Genomic DNA, 17796 nt, shown 5'->3' on the forward strand with positions numbered 1-17796 from the left:
TCGATTATAATTCCTCTTCATCTTATGAAGGATTACGTCTTTTTATTTATAAAAACAAACATACAAAATTGATTTAAAAAAAATCTAATTACAAAATAATGTTTGTTTGGCATTGTAGTATCTTAAACATAACTGAACTAGGGGTGAACCCAGGTGACCATTTGTTACTATTCTTGATGCTTCTTTAACACCTCAGCAGAGCTACAGGCTGATGGCTCCATGACGCACCACACTGATGTGGTTATTTAATGCAAAACAGATACTCTCACCAAGTATCTATGCTGTGCATACATTTGGGACATTCCTTTTAGGTAGGTTATTGTGCTAAAAGCCATGCACTGACATTATCTGTAAGCTACAGTCATCCAAATTACCATATGTAAAGGAGTTTCAGTGCTTTTTTGAAATGAGTTACTGAAATAAATACACTTTTTCATGATATTCTAATTTTAGATGTAGCTGCAATGTCTCAGTTTTCTATTTTTACATTGCTTTATTTAGTAAACCTGTTGTTTCACGTAAATTTGACTAGGTTTTAAGCTATACCATACAGTTCATTTGAGGATACAGTACAGTATATTCGCTTAATATAAATCCCGAATGCAGCTGTTGCATTGATTGGTTTATTGATCGAGGTTTAACCATGTATGGATGCCTTTTTCTTTTGCGGGCGTGAGCATTCAACCGCGCTAGTTTCTGTGGCGGCAGGGGTGGTGAAAACAGAGAGGTGGGAGAAAAAAAAAACAAAAAACCTTCATCTGCGTCGTCATATGTGAAAGTAGTTCCGGGCACCGAACTAAGGGGGGAGAGTCCCGGATGTTGGCTCGGCTGCCGAGAGAAAGGCGAACGGGAGAAGGCGGAGAAGCCGAGTAGAGGGACGGCGCGGCACTGTAGGCACACCGGGCGAAGATCTCTGCACAGAGGACAACAACTGTCAGGAGCACTGGGCTCTCCTGAGCTGGCGGGGAAGGACACTCTGTGTGTACAAGAGGTGGTGGACGGAGCGGGGAGACAGCTGCTGATAAACTACCGTGAGGATTACCAGAGAGAGCTGCCGTCTCTGCTGCTTTCATCCTGAGTAAGTGAGCTACACGGGAATGGAAGTTGAACTAAAGGCCCACGAAATGGACGACTTTGACGGGGAAGTGAGCTGCAGAGAAGTTCTGGGGGGTTGGGCCCTTGCCCTAAGCTTGCTGCTCAACGTGTCTGGCTGTCCTTGTGGAGATAAATTAGCGTATTATGCCTCCGATACGGCCAGCGAGTGTTTCCCTGCGGTCAGTGAACGTTCACTCCGGAGCCGTTGCTCTAACTCTCCGGAGTTGACAGCTCCTGCGTTAGCCTGCTAGCTCCACCGTGCAACCGGTGACAACTGGCGGGGCAACTTTGACAGCTAAACTAGCCAGCCTCTGTAGGCAGCTAACTCATCCTGAGGGTTGTCGGAGCTTTTCATAGCTAATAGGTGTGCTTTTCTCTTTTTCGTTTGCATTTGGGAGAATTTGGTGACCTATCCCCAAACCCCCCAGCAGCAGCAGCCATGGTTAGCTAGCTGTTTGGTATGTGAGACGCTGTGGGTCCAGCATGGAGTGGGTGAGCCCAGTGTCATTTGGCTTGCCTGCGTGCTCTGGCGCTGTTTGATTCACAGCTGTTGCGGCGCGTTTTCTCCTCTGTCAATCGTCTGTTTTACGGGGCGGCCAGTAAATTCCTCCAGGAAAAAAAAAAAAAAAAAAAAATTGACGAGCCTCTCCTGTAAAAACTGCTCTGCTTTCATGATCGGGTTGCAGGCTGGGCTGCACAATCAACAAGTGTAAAACATGTTTCAGATGAATTTCATACTACTCATCTGGAGCTTGACTGTGGTCTGCTTTTACAAATTGTCTTGATTATGTGTTTATTTTAAGATGACAACAAAGGATAATTATTTTTGTTAATTTAAAAAAAAATTTGTTCGGTTCAAACACAGCTATTTACTCATACTTTATGTCAAAATAAACAATTTAATCAAACTTAAAATTAACTTAATATTCACTTGCTGGTAATATTGTGTTTGTAGGTAAAAAAATTGTATTTTAAAAGCTGGGATTATTTATTTTTCTCTCAATTCATTAAAGCCTGCCATAAGTTGTGACTTATATTCAAAAAATGTCTTAGATGTTGCCAAAAAGCACTCTTAATTGTCTGATAAATGTTTTTTCCTTGTTATGGGTTATTATAAATGTTAAAACAAATTATTCTGCTTGAAAGATTATAAAAACTTTAGTTGATATCATAAACAGGTATGCAGGTAAAAAAAGATAGTTGCAGCATTCTGAAGTAACTTAGTCTCTCCACTACTTCATGTAAAAAGTTGCGACTCAAACAAGATATTTAGCACAAAAATTACACACTTCCTGATTTGTTCCAGATATTGCAATTGAATTAGGTTTTAGTATATATTTTAGAAATATTTTCAGGAGTTGTAAAATACACAATAAAATCTGAGGCCCCATCAAAGTAATTTTTCAGTGATGCCAAGATCACACACGTTGATTAAGCATTAGGATTGTTAGGGCAGAATTTATTTTCAGAAATTTGCAATTAATCTTAGAAAGTCGTGAAGTAGAATCACAAAACTTCCGTTTGTTTCAACAAATCTGTACAATACTATCAATAAATGTTCAGCAAATGATTTATAATCCCTATCCTGCCTACAGTAAATGTCAAAATAAGTTACATTATCTGTAAATGCGGCAGAAGAACCTTCAAATGATACCAAGATTATGTAAACAATTGCATCACATAGAGACTTTGAAAGCTGAAATTGTGGGATCATTAATTTCCTCAGTTTACATTAAACGCTCTGAAAAGTTGTGAGCCAAATCACAAACAGTGCTTCATGTCAAATTTTCTCCTAGGTATTGCCATTAAAAAAAAATCAAGCAATTCTTAGTGAAGTTTTGGCCTTTTGGGGTGTAGAATAACCTTAACAGTCTTTACTAAAAGATCAATCCAGGAGCGTTTGCAGAATGTTTTGTAATTGGTGGCCAGATGGGGCCCACTAATAATCTTCGGGGAGCCCCTGAAAACCAAAAGCCGTTGATAATGGAAAACATTACCTCTCTCCTCGTTGTGTTTTCACTGGATGGATGACTCGGCTTTTAATTTCTCCACCTTTTGCTGTTTGAAATAAATCAGCATGGACATGATACTCTCATGATATGGTGAGGTTTCACGATATTGACACAATAATTATTAGTTCTATACTTAAAACGGAATGGAAATCGCTTAATAGGGAATAGTAAATTAAAACAATAAATTTATATCTTAAGGCAATTTTAAAATATTGTAGTACTTTTCATAAACGTATTTATTTTACAGGATTTGATCAGTTTATACTGTTCTGCTCTTGATAGACTAAGGCAAGCTGACATTAGTTTAGTAGTCTGGCTGCAGTAGCTTTCTTTTAGCCAGCTGACTGGCAGTCTGCAGCCTGTAGAAACACTGATCTATTAGATAAATAAAGTGCAGATTGTAATCTAATCATTATCCCCTTATATGATTACTTTCTTTTACCTGAAAGCGAAGCTAAAATGAAATGAATTTCTGCCTGAAATCAAACGGTTCCCATCAACAAACCCAACCCTGACAGGCCTTCAGCTTCATCTAAAAATGCCCACAGCGTTAGGCAGCAGCAACAATCAAAGGTCAGACCTGGTTTGCTTCTTAATCACCCATCCTTTAAATAGCAGGCCTACAGTGCTGTCTGGATCCAGGCTATTTGTGCGTGCAGCTGTAGAGGACACATGGTGTTTACGTTATGATGGTCCTCCATCCAGGTACACGCAGCCAAAAGTAGCTGCACTTAGCTTCCCCCCTGAAAATTAGCCCCACTCATGTGTCACTGCCTTTATAATATGTATCTGCTACTGCAGGTTCTCTTGATCACATTTGAAGGAGTAATACAGGGAGGTTTCACGAAAAAGCTTTTAGTTGCCACATAAAATGGGATTGCAGCTTTGAAAGACTCACTTTCTTCATGCTTTGGGCCTTTGATGTTGGTCTCGAATCAGAGTTGAAGAGCAAATTCTTGTTTTATTTTTTTATTTTAGCTAAGAATCTGATAGCAAAAGTCTGTTAAAACATACACCATAATCTTTTAATACATTTTTCAGATTTGATTTAAATGATCTCTGTAAATATTTTTGCTTAAGGGGAAGTATATTTACTAGCAATGCATCAATTTCATTTTTCAGTAGTTTGGTTTTCCAATACAGGCTTTGACTAATTTTTGTCCTTTTATAGACCAAAAATGGCTGAAATTAATAGATCTAATAATTCAGTATTTAATCTGTGGAATACCAATCAAGAAAGTTTCTGGCCAATTAATAGTGTAAATCTGTAGTTTACCCAAATGAATGGAAATACACCAAGCCTCCAACTGGTAATCGGCTGGTCATATACGGACACATTTTAATTAATCAAAAAACCCCACAACATGTATTTTGATGTTGTATTTTTTTTAGATTATTTGAAAGATCAGATGGCGTTTATGCTTTGATGCAATAGTGAGGATGACCTTGTTCATTAATTTTTTGTTTGATTCAAAAGCATCAAAGAACCATCAGCATATTTTTGGTAATTTTTCTGACCCTGTCTTCACCATCTTGACCCTTATACCAGTCAAAGACGGGTCTTGAATCCGGCTCAATTGTGGATCGAATAAGACTGGTAACTTTTTGTTGATAGAGGTCAGATGACCTTTGTATTACCTTTACAATGGCGTTCCATTGGCAGATAATGTTCGGCTTTAGGGGTTACGCTCTTCAACAGATCAGCGGTTTGTGTATAAGTTGATGTTTTCTACGGTTTTTACTATCAGAAGCAGCTCATTTTAATTCTGCATGTGGCTCCGTGCCGAGCCGGTCTCACCGAGACGGTTTTTAATTTCTCCCCTTGTTGAAGTGATTATTCAAATGGCCATCCATGAGGTGTAGTTATCAGACTCCTGGTGGTCCTCTAGCCCCTGGCAACTAGAGCGGCCATCAAAGCCGCCCCCCTCATCTCCACGCTGTGTAGTTGGACGGCACCCAACAGGCAATCTCTGTTGCAACCTCTATTAGACTGTCACATCTCCCCCTCCCTGAGGCGGGAAACCTTTTGTGTTACACGATTGGCAGATGGCGATTTATTCTCAAGGAGTTCTGATGCTCTTGGTCAAAGGTCTCCGTCTGGTATGTCTTTACAATGACTTATCTTTTGGCTAACCTCACAGTGCTTTTGGAGCCTATCCTATATTCTTCTTGTAAAGAGATAAAAAAAAGGAAACAGGATCTTACTCATTGTTTCATGGCTGGGTTTAAGACTTTCTCAGTGCTCAGACTCACTGTGGAGTTTCCGTCTCGCAGAAGGTGAGAAGGGAATTGCTCAGTCTTCATTAGTGATGCTCTCCATCACTGGAATGCAGATGAGCTATGAAGCCAATTCATCTCCTGGAAATGCCTCCCTGATTCCAATTTGAATCTTGTTTGCGGTGGCATTGTGTGAGCCCACTTCTCCATGTTAAAGAAGTCTCTTTATCTGAGAGATCAGAGGGGGATAATTGCACTAAAGTGAACCTCATTTAGCGCTGGCCAGAGCAATTACTGTAACTGCAGTTCTTCCCACTTTTTTTTTTTTTAAAATCCTATTTTTTCAGAAGGCAAAGAGTAGCTGTCATTGAGTGTCTGTAGCTGAATAACATGGGATTGGCATGGCATCATGAGAATGACATGTCCTTCGATGGGTTTTAATTAGTTTTTTTCAGATTTTCTTCCCTGTCTGAAGAAAAGTGTAATTAAAAATGACAATTAGAAATGCATTATTTTTATTATATAAGGGTGAAAATAAATTACTTTCAAGGTAGTGTAAGGTGGAAACAACGAGAAATATTTCTTCAGACAAAGCCCCTCTGGGCTTTTTTTTATTTTTATTTTTTGGTGGGGTGGGGGGAGATGTTTTATCATTAATGTTATTCAGGAGCCAAATTTTGAGTTTTGCTCAGCTGGGTGCTTTAATCTATTTTTGCTGTCAATTAATGAATTTTTAAAGAGGCGTTCGCTGGATTCGGTTGGATGTGGGAATGCGGCGCGGGTTCGCTTTTTCAAACGATGCCTTCACTCCGCCGCACGGCCTCCTCACGGGATGGAGAGCGCGAATTTGCTGAAGCTCTAGACTTTCATTTTTTATTCATCCAGCAACGCACTGTCTGAGCTCTCCTCATCTGACCTCCTCCCAATCTATCGAGCCGAGTTTTGTCAGTGAACGAGTCCAATACGCTCCGATTCATGTCTTGGCTCGGAGTGCGGTGTCGACATAAAATCAGGGAAGCTTGTGATATTTAATTCAGCTGGCCCATTGCCGAACATTATTGGAACATTTGCACAGATATATGTTTCATCTGAAAGCGTATCTGTTTATTTCCCCAGTCTGACTAATCAGGGTCCATCTCTGTTGCAGGGGAACTACTGTAGCAACCCACAGCAAGCAGGGCTTGCTGGGGATGTTTAGCCAGGATGGGCTGGGGGAGATGGAGGCCTCTGTACTGAAGCAAATGGTGGTTTCTCTGACTCATTTCACATTAGTGAACAGAGAAAATTATTGATAATTGTTCTGACTATTCAAACTAACGCTTATCATTATTGTACATTTATGTTGGAAGAAAAACCCAAGGTTGCTGAGTTGAACTAATTATCTCAATTCGGGTCAGTTTTATTATGCATCTTAATTCTATTTATTCATTTATATCTTCTGAGATTTAATTTACTGTCCAACTTATGAATAGAAGAACCTTAAGAAGAAGCATTGGATGAGTTTTGAATGCTGTGAAGAAAGGTTTTATTCGCTTTTTTAAAAAAAAACTTTTTTTATACTTTGTCCTTGAGTTTTGATGGGTCCTCTGAGTTTTACCGCTAGTGGAGGGATTTCATGTTCTTGGAGGATTCACACTCTTGGGAGACCTTTGTGCTGCGTGCAGAAAGGAGAGCGCACTAAGCTGACACAGCTTAAGTAATGTGGAGCTTTCATTTTAGTATTTTGCATAAGTGCTCATTCATTGCAGTCACAGCTCTGGCAGGTTTAAGATAACGCTTAAAAAACCCAACACGTTAAAAACAGACGTAAGTAAAGAAATCTGGAGTGTAGAAGAAAACGATACATTTGCAGTCAAATTCATGTTGGAAATATCCTTACAGCTTAATCTTTTTTTAAAAATTATTGTATGCAGTAGTGGTGCTAACATGCAGGAAAAATGTTAGTGAAATTTATTGAGCGCACAGCTGTGCAACACTATTCCTAAATGACCAAAGTGTAAGATCCAGAGTACAAGGTTTTTAAGACGTGAATAGAGAGGGGAATCCCACTGTAATGTTAATTATTCTGATGCAACCACACTTTGCTTATTAGTCATCAAAGACTAGAAGGTTTGCACTTACAGATTCTCAATCTGATCCTGCAGAAAAGTTAAGAAAATTCAGTAGAATAACAAACTACATTTCATTTTTTATTCATCTGCATCAGTATTATTTCTCAGTACCAGTGACGTTCTGGAAGCTACAGCTTAAATTTTTTGGGGTGTTTTTTTCCAGGAGAATATTCTGCAGAAAAGCGGTAAAATGCTGCTTGAGCACAGGATTAACTTTGTGAGGAATGCTACTACAATGTACTGACAATTAGAAATAGGTGACACCTTCCATTGTTCCCACATTATTTTGTTAACTGGAATGGCTATAAAAGTAAATAAATGAGCAGTATTACAAAGTTAATCAAAAATAATAATCCCAATCATATCAGTTTGTCATTTGCAGAAATTAATTAAATGTTTCTTTTTTATCACTATATAAATAACACAATAAATTTTTATTCCTGATATAAAATAAGAGATATGACACAGTGGACTACACGTGATACATTTTTCAGCCATATTGTCCAGTTCCAATTTTTTGTTTGAACTACTAAAAATGGTATTTATAAGCATTTTATAGAGGTCCTCGGGTATCTTCTGGGCGGCTGTGGTTCCTAATCTCCTGGACCGAATATTGTGGGTTGATTGTATTTCCCATCCCTGATGACAAGGTCTCGCCTAAAATGTTCAAAGCTTTGTAATTTGTTTCTAAAAATAGCTGACTCTGCTTTACAGCTGCAGACTTGAACACAGAGCTGGTGACTGAAAACTGCAGCAGCCAATAGAGTCTTTCTTTCATGTCTGTGTTCGTCATACTTCAATAAAACAAGGCAATAAAAGTCCAAATTTAATGGCAGAAGATGTTCATCCAATACTGACCGCTAGGGTAAACATGTACTGTAGCCAAAATTGTCAAAATATTTATTTTCAGCATATTTTCTGCCACTATACACTGTTTGCAAAAAGAAAATTGAGCCAGTGGACATCAGAATTACGCAACTATGCTTTTTAAACTGAGTAAAGACAGCAGTACACTCTACAAGAAAGTCACTAGCTTGACAAATATCTCTTCAGTTACCTGGGGACAGTTCAGTGTGTCAAATGAGACGCTTGCTATTTTAACACTAAAAATATAACCTCTATTAAAGCAGCTATTTATTTGTGGACAGAAAAAAGTATATTTTTCTGCCGTTTTGCTCAAATAAAGAGAAGAAACTGATCATATGTCGTATTTACCAAAGAGTCTTTTGTGTGTCTGTTAACGCAAGTGACACAGTTTCCTATTGTGGCTTGTTGAAAGAGATACGTACATGATATAACTGGATCTGGCCTGTTCAGATTTCTGACCCAAAATGTTGTAGAATATCACCTGAAGGGAGTAATTTCACCAGAGTGTCACACATTGAGTTGTATCAGATTTAAAGTTGGACCTGATAGAGGCTTTTGGATGTAACAGCAGATGATTTTTGATTAAGCGCTTGTGTGTGAGAGGTTTAGTGAGAATACAAAGGCTTCATGATTTTTAATTTAATGTAAAAATTGGTAAAACACATTGTTATTTTTTGAAGCAGAACTTAATGCTGTTCTTGAAACAAATATCCTATTTTACCAAATACGGGTCAAGTTGTTTGAGAAAAGTCTGCAGGTTAATGTTTGCTGTAAAAATATGTCTGATTTACTGCAACTGCATTCATGTCCGGAAAGGAAGTCTGCAGTACACATTTTCAATATGTTCATCTCATTATGATGATGTAGCAGTTTGCAAACATTCACACTTTAAAGTTTGGAGATGGTTATCGTTTTCACCCATCCAGATACCAAAAGAAGATGTCGGCCACTGCATGTTGAGTATAGGTCATGTCTCAGCATTGTTTTGTCCCAACTTTGGTAACCAGGGGTTCAGTAACTTTCTGAATTCTTATTTTAATGTTCTGATATGAAATGTACCTGCAGGATGTATCTTAAAATAATGTTTGTTCTGTGAGGTTTCATAATCTTTGTAATGAATTGACAATAAATGGAAAGAGTCTAATATGAGGTCTTCTGAAATCCCCATCAGGTAAAATAGACCATGCCAGATTAGTTCATTTTAATCAGCGTCTTATCTTCATGAGCATTGATTGAAGTTAAAAAGCCTTAACAGCTTCTTACATTTAAAGCAAAATTAAATGTTTAAAAAAATCTGGTTACAATTGTTTATTTTAAAATCTTAGTGATTTATTCATAATCCCCAAACCCCCCAAGTTAATTTTTTATTTTATTTTTTTTCTAAATTCCAGCTATTTTTTCTTTAATCAAAATACTTTCTACAATTATTTAAATATCTAAATGTCAACAGTTCCAAGTGTAGTAATTGTAAAATTTTTGAAAGGGACTAATATTTTGCCTCCACCACCATTCAATGTGGAGTTGTAAAACAGAGCTATTTTACTGTAAAAACTCCTCCTACCTGTTTTAGTTTCTAAACAGCTACAGGCTTCAGGATATGCACATCTTACTACTTCTGATTGTATTTGGATTTAGCATAAACGCTAGCTCCTAATCCCTTTGTTTTGATATGACTTGTCGATAACATGTTTTTTTTTTTTTTTTTTGTAGGTTTAGTCGTTCATATGTGGGGAAAAAAATACAGGATGAGCTGTTCTGCTTCTTACACCAAGCAATTTGCTGTGAAGTTGGCTATTCCTAACCACTAGTTAAAGCAGCATGCTGCACCGTGTTCACTGCTCTTCCTGTTGTTGTCGGGTCTGAAGCAGAGATGGACACATCAGACCTGCAGCTCGGGTGCTTTGACAGTTCAGTTGTAGAAACTGATCGCTACAACGATCAGTTGTATGACTGACATTAGTTGTATGACTAATCGCTATTAGTCATGGCGATTATGACTAATCGCTAATTCATAGCGATTAGTCATAAACTAATCGCTATGAATTATTTATTTTTTAAATAATCAAAATGCACACTCCATAGAGAAAAGGCTGACATGAAGAAATTTGCATAGTTACAAACTGTTTGTTTACAAAATGGAAGTAGGAAGGGATGAAATGGTGATGTGCAGGTATGAGACGAGGCTATTTTGTGCTAACTAACCTGGAGCCTGTGCAGATCAGATTTTGTGAGTAATGATGGATTATGTGGTTAAAGCAGACCTTAGACCTGCTGGTTAATGTTTGGTACATTTAGGAATGCCGTTTACTGGCCAATGACTGAAGCTGATACTCTCACAGCAAACCGAAGGGGGGTGGATCATGAATCATAAATTCACAAGACAGGATGCATGTCAGGGGTCTGATGGTGTTGGTCAGTGTTTGAGAATCTTTTTGTTTCAAAACTTCAGCTGTTTTCTGATTTCGGACCATGCTAACGCGGGTTGTTTCTGAAATAGCTTCATGTTATTACAGTGCGTGTGAGGCTCATGATTTGCAGCAGAGTGTGCCAGGCTTTGCAGATGTAGTGTTATTTGCAGCGAAGCTGTAGCGGGTCTATTAGACCCAATGATTTAGCACTTTTTCTTTTCTGCCTCCTTGTTGGGTCTCATTATCCTCTGCATGCTCAGCACAATCACACGTCAAAATCCCCCTCTGCTGTCGTCATTTGTTTCATTTCTTTTCTCCACCTGATGGATTAGCCTTAGATGTTCAAGTTTTTTTTCTTCTTCTTCATGTGTGATTCAGAAAAACCCTCGCAGAAGCCAAAGATTGTCTCTGCGGAGTTGAAGGAAATGTTGATCTGTGTAGACCAGGGAACCCACACAAGCGATGACTCTCTCTTGCCACAGTCTGTTTCTTGATTTATGCTGCATTTTGTTTCTTGTTGTTTGTGTCTCTCTTTACAACATACTCTCCTGTGCTCTTCACTTAGCAAACATGTCTGTGGAGAATTCAGAAGAATGCATCTTGTTACTCAGATGAGTCATACTTCCTCTGGCCTGCATGCCTCTCCCTCAGGGTGGATGAATGAGAGGGCGGAGAGGTTAGCACGAGGAGGGGCTAGCTGGCAGAGACGACGTGGTCTGTGCCTGTTGCTTAATGCAATTAGGACCGCATTGGTGTGCTGTTGCAGGGTTTCACCCTTTTGCATTTGACCTGCATAGAGAAAAGTGTCTGACAGCTTTGATCAAGCTGAGTCACTACCTGTTTACAAATCTGCGGCTCTGGTCCGACTCCAGAGGTCAGCCGCTCCTCCGAGGCGCTGTAGCCCCCGGAGCGGAGCCCGGGGCCCTGGCTCTGCAGGAAAACAACTCTGCACAAATGTGAGAAACCCCAAAAATTATAATAATGGAATACAAAGATTCCTGTTTTTTTTCTTCTTTTTTTTTTTGCAGTTGCTTGGCTTAAGTATTATGTTGTGTAACACAAATTTGCACTCCCTAATTCTCTGAAATTGATAAAATTTCTCAGTATGCCACAAAAATGCGTAGTTAAAAATTGGAGCTTTACAAAATGTGGAAAGTGTCAGTGTAGTATGAGGCCTTTCTTAGCTCTACTTCATTCTCTTCTATACCTGCTTTCTTTGGTCTCCTGCCAAAACTTATGACTCACAGGAGACTGAATGACCTACTTTGTGGGAGCGCCAGAAGATCTTTTTTTATTTTTCTCTTTTTTATTTGCAAGTTAGAACACAGGGTAAATATAAGTCAATTAAAATGCACTTAATACACCCATTTTTGGATTTAAGTACCTAAAGGCTGTGTCAGCATGGAAGCCACCTCAGAGGATTCCCTTTATTATCAGAAGCCGGGAAGATATGCAGTAAACAGTTTAGAGCTGCTGTTTCATTAAAACAGCAAACCGAGGCTGGGGCCACAGCGGTTTTTTGTTAAGCCAATTAAAAATATAACTCATTTAAGTGCTGTCATAATCCGGCTATATGTGCTTTTATTTCGCTTCCGCTCATTCCTGCTTTGTTCGGGATGTTGGAGATTATGGTTTCTACATGCAGACAAAGCGTTGGCATCAGTGAAAGTGGAGTGAAGGCCTTGTGAGTTTGTTTTAGTAATTACAGAGTTGTGGCTGCACTGTAAGGGTGAAGTTTGAACAGTTGCTTTTGTGTTTTATGTGGATTAGGGCGGGAGATAAAAGTCCTGCAAAGAAGCAGTTTCCCAAACGCCTGGTTTACACGCGTCTCGCTGTGAAAAGAATGCGCCTAGTCGATCAAAGGGCTGCAGGATTACTGAGGTGGTTCGAGCCGCTTATTTGAACGGGAAGAGATGCAGCATTGCAGCAGATGGAATTTCCATTTTAATCGCTAATTGCTGTTTTTTGGTCGTGTTGTTTCTCATTGATGCAGAAACAAGCTGCACAGTTGAACGCGTCTCGGCTGCTCTTTTTTTTTTTTCCTCCTCTTCCTTTTTACACATCTCTGCCTCTTTGATTTGTCAGTTTTGTTTTAGTCTGTCGCCTTCGTCTTGACACGATTGCCCCCGTTCGCGGCGACCTCCTGGAACCCCCCCGGCATGCCCGCCCCGGGGTGTGTGTTCAGTCATTTATTCGGCTTCCTTTAAAAGACTGCCGTGCCTTCACTTCCCTCCTTGTTTCCCTCCTCTTATTAGGATGCAAAAGGCAGAGCAGTGTTTGGTCTGAAAGGGAGTTACTGGCATGTACAGTGGGGGGTTAGGGAGGTGCTGTAAGCATCAGGACTTTAATGACTTAATGTGCACTGTATGCCCCTGCCACACTCCAGCTAACTTCTGCTGGCAGCTCGCATTACTCTGATTTCTTTCCTTCTTTGCAAGCGTCCTCTCACAGAGAGTGAAAATGGTGCGCTGACAAAAGTGACAATAATTGGAGAGGAACAAATTATGAACTCTCTGGTTAATGCTGATTGCAGCTTGGGTTTATGCCTGATAATCCCCATTAAGTAGGCCGAAATGACTGCCTCTTTGAACACCTCTTTTATTTTTTTTTATCTTGTCTGTTTGCAATTAATTTGCAATTAATTTTTTCACATATTTTCTTTTCTTTGAAAGGTCCCAGCGGTGAACCTATTTGACCACCACTCAGGGATTTTGATTTTCTTTTCATGAAACTTTCTTTTCCTTCTGCTTTTACTAAAATCCTCTTGAGACTATTTTAAAGTCCAAGCAAGAAATCTCTCAGTCCAGGTGCACACAGCCATGATTGCCTGTTTGTATTAACAGAGCAACATAAAGGCGTTTTTCCCAGTAGTCTGGATGTTTCTGCTGGAGCAAAAAGGCAGAGCTACTGATTAAAGCTAGTGGTGACGATGCTGCTTGACCTTTACTGTTTCTGGCTTTAGGATAAAATCAGTCACGGCTCAAATTGACTGCAGCACCACACATCACTTAACATGAAACCTAATTATTAATTACGGCAAGCATATTTATTTTTTGATGGCATATATCATGAGTAGTGTCTAGCAGAACACTTCATTAACTGCATTCCTTGCCTTGCAAGTTGCCAGTAAGCATTTGTAGACAATAATTTTATTAACTCTCACAATCATGGATCAGTATTAGAATATGAAGCACTAAAATGTTCCATAGTGTCTGTTCTTCTGGTTTAAAGTCCTTTTATTGAGAGACTAGAGAACGTGCAGGAGTCACCTGACTTTTCTGTACATGTATGGAACATCTAGTTTCACCCCTGCCCCACCTGTTGCTGTGTACTACTGAAAAAAAGATCTACACTTTAGATTGTGAAAAATACTCTATCATGGTGTAAAAACTAAAAAACATCACTATACTTGAAATAACCAAACCTCAAATCAGCTTCTTTTGTTATTCCTTATAAACTATACATTTGGCCTCCAGGGTACTATTTTATGTTAATTTGCTTGGATATTTTTGTGTAAGTTTGTTTAATTCTGCTATTTTTGGACTAAAACCAAATTATTGCAGCCCTGCTCCAGTTGAACGGTGGCTACTGCAGTTGAATTTTTCTTTTGGTTGATAGCCTGACTGATTAACTTGCTAAAACTAACTTTTTGTAAAAAGGAATAATATTTTTTCCCAACAACTGAATACTTTTAAACATGTTGTTTGGTTATTTTAAATTTATTGCCAAAATCTACTTGTGTATCAATCAAAAATAACTAAAAATAAATGCTTTAGATCAGTGTCCTTCAGCCCACTGTCCTGCAGATTTATGTGTTTTCTTGCTGAAACACAACAAATAAGTGGGTGACCAACAGGCTTCAGCAATACAAGATGGAATCATGCAATCATTTGAATCAGGTGTGCTGAAACAGACACATCTAAAACATGTAGGCTGGAGGGGTTTGAAGATCAGGGTTAGGAACCACTGTAGATGACCTTATTCTTTCAAGACGTGCACAATACAATCAAACCTTAATCACAATATTAATGCGTGCAATTTCACAAACTCAAAAGACTGCATAGATGCAACATTTGGGCGACAACAATATTCCAGGTGCCATGAATTAAAACCCTGCCTTCCAGTAATTTGTTTGGCTACTTGACTGGACCTTCATTGTATGTTTTACCCACAGCAGAAATGAGTTATAGTAATCAGGATCCTAAAGCGTGGGGACAGTATGATGATAAAAATGAGAGTGGTGACGAGGAACATGTGGAATAAATATGATGATCATGATAGTCGGAACAGTATCTAACAAAACATGTCCAATTTCATTTAGAATTACTTTTTTTTTTTTTCTAATTTTTTAACAAAAGCATTTAGATAGTATTGTGAATGCTTTGTTTTAAGCTTTTGCATACATTTTTTTTACTCAAGGTTGTCAGAGAATCAGATACTAACCCTTACTTAGCCTCTAAAGTAAAACAATATTCAGTTGTAATGTTCTTATGGAGGCAGTTGGGTTTCACATTATTTAAAGGGCATTATGACTGCATTACACTCTAATTGTTTCAGATATTGCTTGACTTTGTTTTAGAGGAAATTAAAGTTAAGACCCTGGCCCAACTTAAGCTCTTCATGTTAACAGTTTCTAATTAACTGAATAAACCATGTAAGTAGTAAGTTCAGTAAGCTTTGCAGAGCGTTGTGGATATGAAGACATATACATCTTCATCACCCTAATATGCCCGACTCATGTAAAACACTGCTGCTCTGCAATGTGTGTTTTTGACTCCCGCGGAGGACAGAGTGGAGCATTTGAGGAGGAAGTGAATGTGTAATTTGGGGTGAGGAAGGAGCCCCAGTAAAGCCAGGTGTAAAGGATGCAGGTAAGATTGCCCAGCAGAGGATAGTGAGGGGAGTTGATAAGGGTGTTGGAGTGTCCCCCACCTTTGATGTTTCAGAACCAGAAACGTTGCAGAATCAGGGCTCCTCACACACTCACAATTTACATGTTAAATGTAAATTCAACATGGTGGTTATGAAGTTGGGTATTTTAACCTTTTTTTTTTTTTTTAAACGTGGTTGATATAAAAAAACCATTTGAGTGTAATGCGTAGTGATGGCTTACTAAGAAAAGTAATAAGCATGATTTTTTTTTTAAGTACTTGGAGCACAGTATGAGCTTTTGCTATGTAGTGCAACCAGATGAGCACAAGCAATGTCAAGTATGCTTTTTATGAAATGGAGAGTGAACACAATGCTACTTCCCTCCTACAATGTTTGTATTCTACAATGTTCTGCATTCACCACAGGATGAAAGTCAGTCCATGTTGCAGCATTTCTGTACATTTTTCTTGAATTGCTAGTTGTAGCTTGTGCTGGGTGTAATCTTGTAAATATGAGTAAGATGTATATGGTTAAACTGAGAAAACGTGTAGTTCTGTGTCACTAAAGAAACCGTGAAAGACGTGTAAAATTACCCACAAATATTAAAAATATATAACGTTATTCCACAGAGTTATTCCATTTGTATTTTTTGCTTCGGTGTTGTACTTTAACAAAGGAAGAAAACCATTTTGAAACGGATCTAGGAGGCGGGGAATACTTGATGCAAATCAGTTCTGATGTAGTGAACTTGTTACTTACAAAACACAAAATCAAAGCTACACATGTAAAGCATTGCCAGGGCTTGATGACATAAAAGACAAAGCTGTAGCCATTTAGAAATGTTTCTAAAGGACTCCCTGTGTCTTACCTTACATGATGGACAGGAATGCTTTTATTTGTAAATCTTTCCTCTCGTACTTGTTTCTTTTTTACTACGATGCTATTTATTACACTCGTGCAAAGCAGCATATAGCCATTTATCTACACCAAATCATTTAAAGCTGAGCACATTGTTTTCTTTTTGAAGTGGCATTTCAGGAATGTGAGACTGGATTAGTTGTTGTATGAATCTGAGTGGAGATTTCTGTGCATTATTTATCCCGACCAAGTCTGGGAACCTGGTTCACAGGATTTTGCATCATTTTGGAGGCAATGCTAACATATTGTTTAGGAGAAACCTGTTGAGATATTCCTGAAGGAAGAAAAAGTAAATTACATTCTAATGTTTTTGTTCTGTCTCAATATGCAGGTTTTAGAAATTTCACAGAGTTCTTTGGTACAGATGGGTATCAATCAGGATAATTTGGCCAGTACCAGGTACTGGTCTGACCAATAAGATGCTGGTTTTCTTTGAGGTCTTATCTGCTTAGTCTAAGTTTGAATGATTCAGTAACACACAAAAGAGGGAGAATGTGTTGCAGATTCTTTAATGGAGGTTGCTGTTTTGATTACAATCTAAAATGATGCAAGTTTGAGTATTTTATTATAGAAAGTGCATCAAAGTAAAAGCTGGTGCTTGATGTGTATAATGCCTAGAAATGATTGGAGTCCTTAGTTTGGATGCATTTGATTAAAATGCATCTATAGATGTTTCAGTTTAGACATATACATCTTATCTATACAAGACTACACACAACAAAGGCTACAACTAGCAATCCAAGAGAAATTTACAAATGTTTGCATACAAACATTGTAGAAGGGAAGCAACATTGTGAAATACTGCTGAAATACTATTTTCAGCAGTATTTCACCCATCAATTAATTATCAAAGCCAGTCAATGAAAATAGTTTCTCTTGTAAATTGATTCTTAGTTCAACCAACACCAGTTGCTTTCTTACTCTGGGGAAAAAGCTAACTCTGCAGATAGTTTTACAATTATCCTGCTCTAAAACGTGTCCATTGTAAAAGGGTTATGTACTTGTCAAACCACATGCTTGAATGTAGTTTTTTGATCAGGTTATCAGTTGATTAATTTAAGAGGGACAGATTTGTGTTGATCTTATTTTACTTCAATATTTTCCTTCCTCCTTGTTGAATGTTTTCTGGATATAGAAAACTACTAGCTTACTGCTATTATGCAGATGCTCATTCTTAGTAATGGTTATAAGAATATGGATCTGAAAGTCTTGAGGCTAAAAAAATGGATCTAAGTTCCCATTTTAATTTCTTATTTTATTTAGCGACTTAGTAATTTATCATATCCTAATGAGTCA

General features: G+C 38.3%; 1 protein-coding gene across 1 annotated transcript in view; it reads left to right on the forward strand.

Annotated features, from left to right (window-relative positions):
• Window positions 1-812: 812 nt before the first annotated feature.
• The window catches only part of foxj3 (forkhead box J3), a 108531-nt gene continuing 91547 nt past the window's right edge, over window positions 813-17796 (forward strand). Inside the window, exon 1 of the mRNA XM_028002840.1 lies at window positions 813-1078. The gene's annotated coding sequence lies outside the window, so the exon portion shown is untranslated. The remainder of the gene's footprint in view (window positions 1079-17796) is intronic.

The sequence above is a fragment of the Xiphophorus couchianus genome, chromosome 20 (assembly GCF_001444195.1).
Source record: "Xiphophorus couchianus chromosome 20, X_couchianus-1.0, whole genome shotgun sequence".
Lineage (NCBI taxonomy): Eukaryota > Metazoa > Chordata > Actinopteri > Cyprinodontiformes > Poeciliidae > Xiphophorus > Xiphophorus couchianus.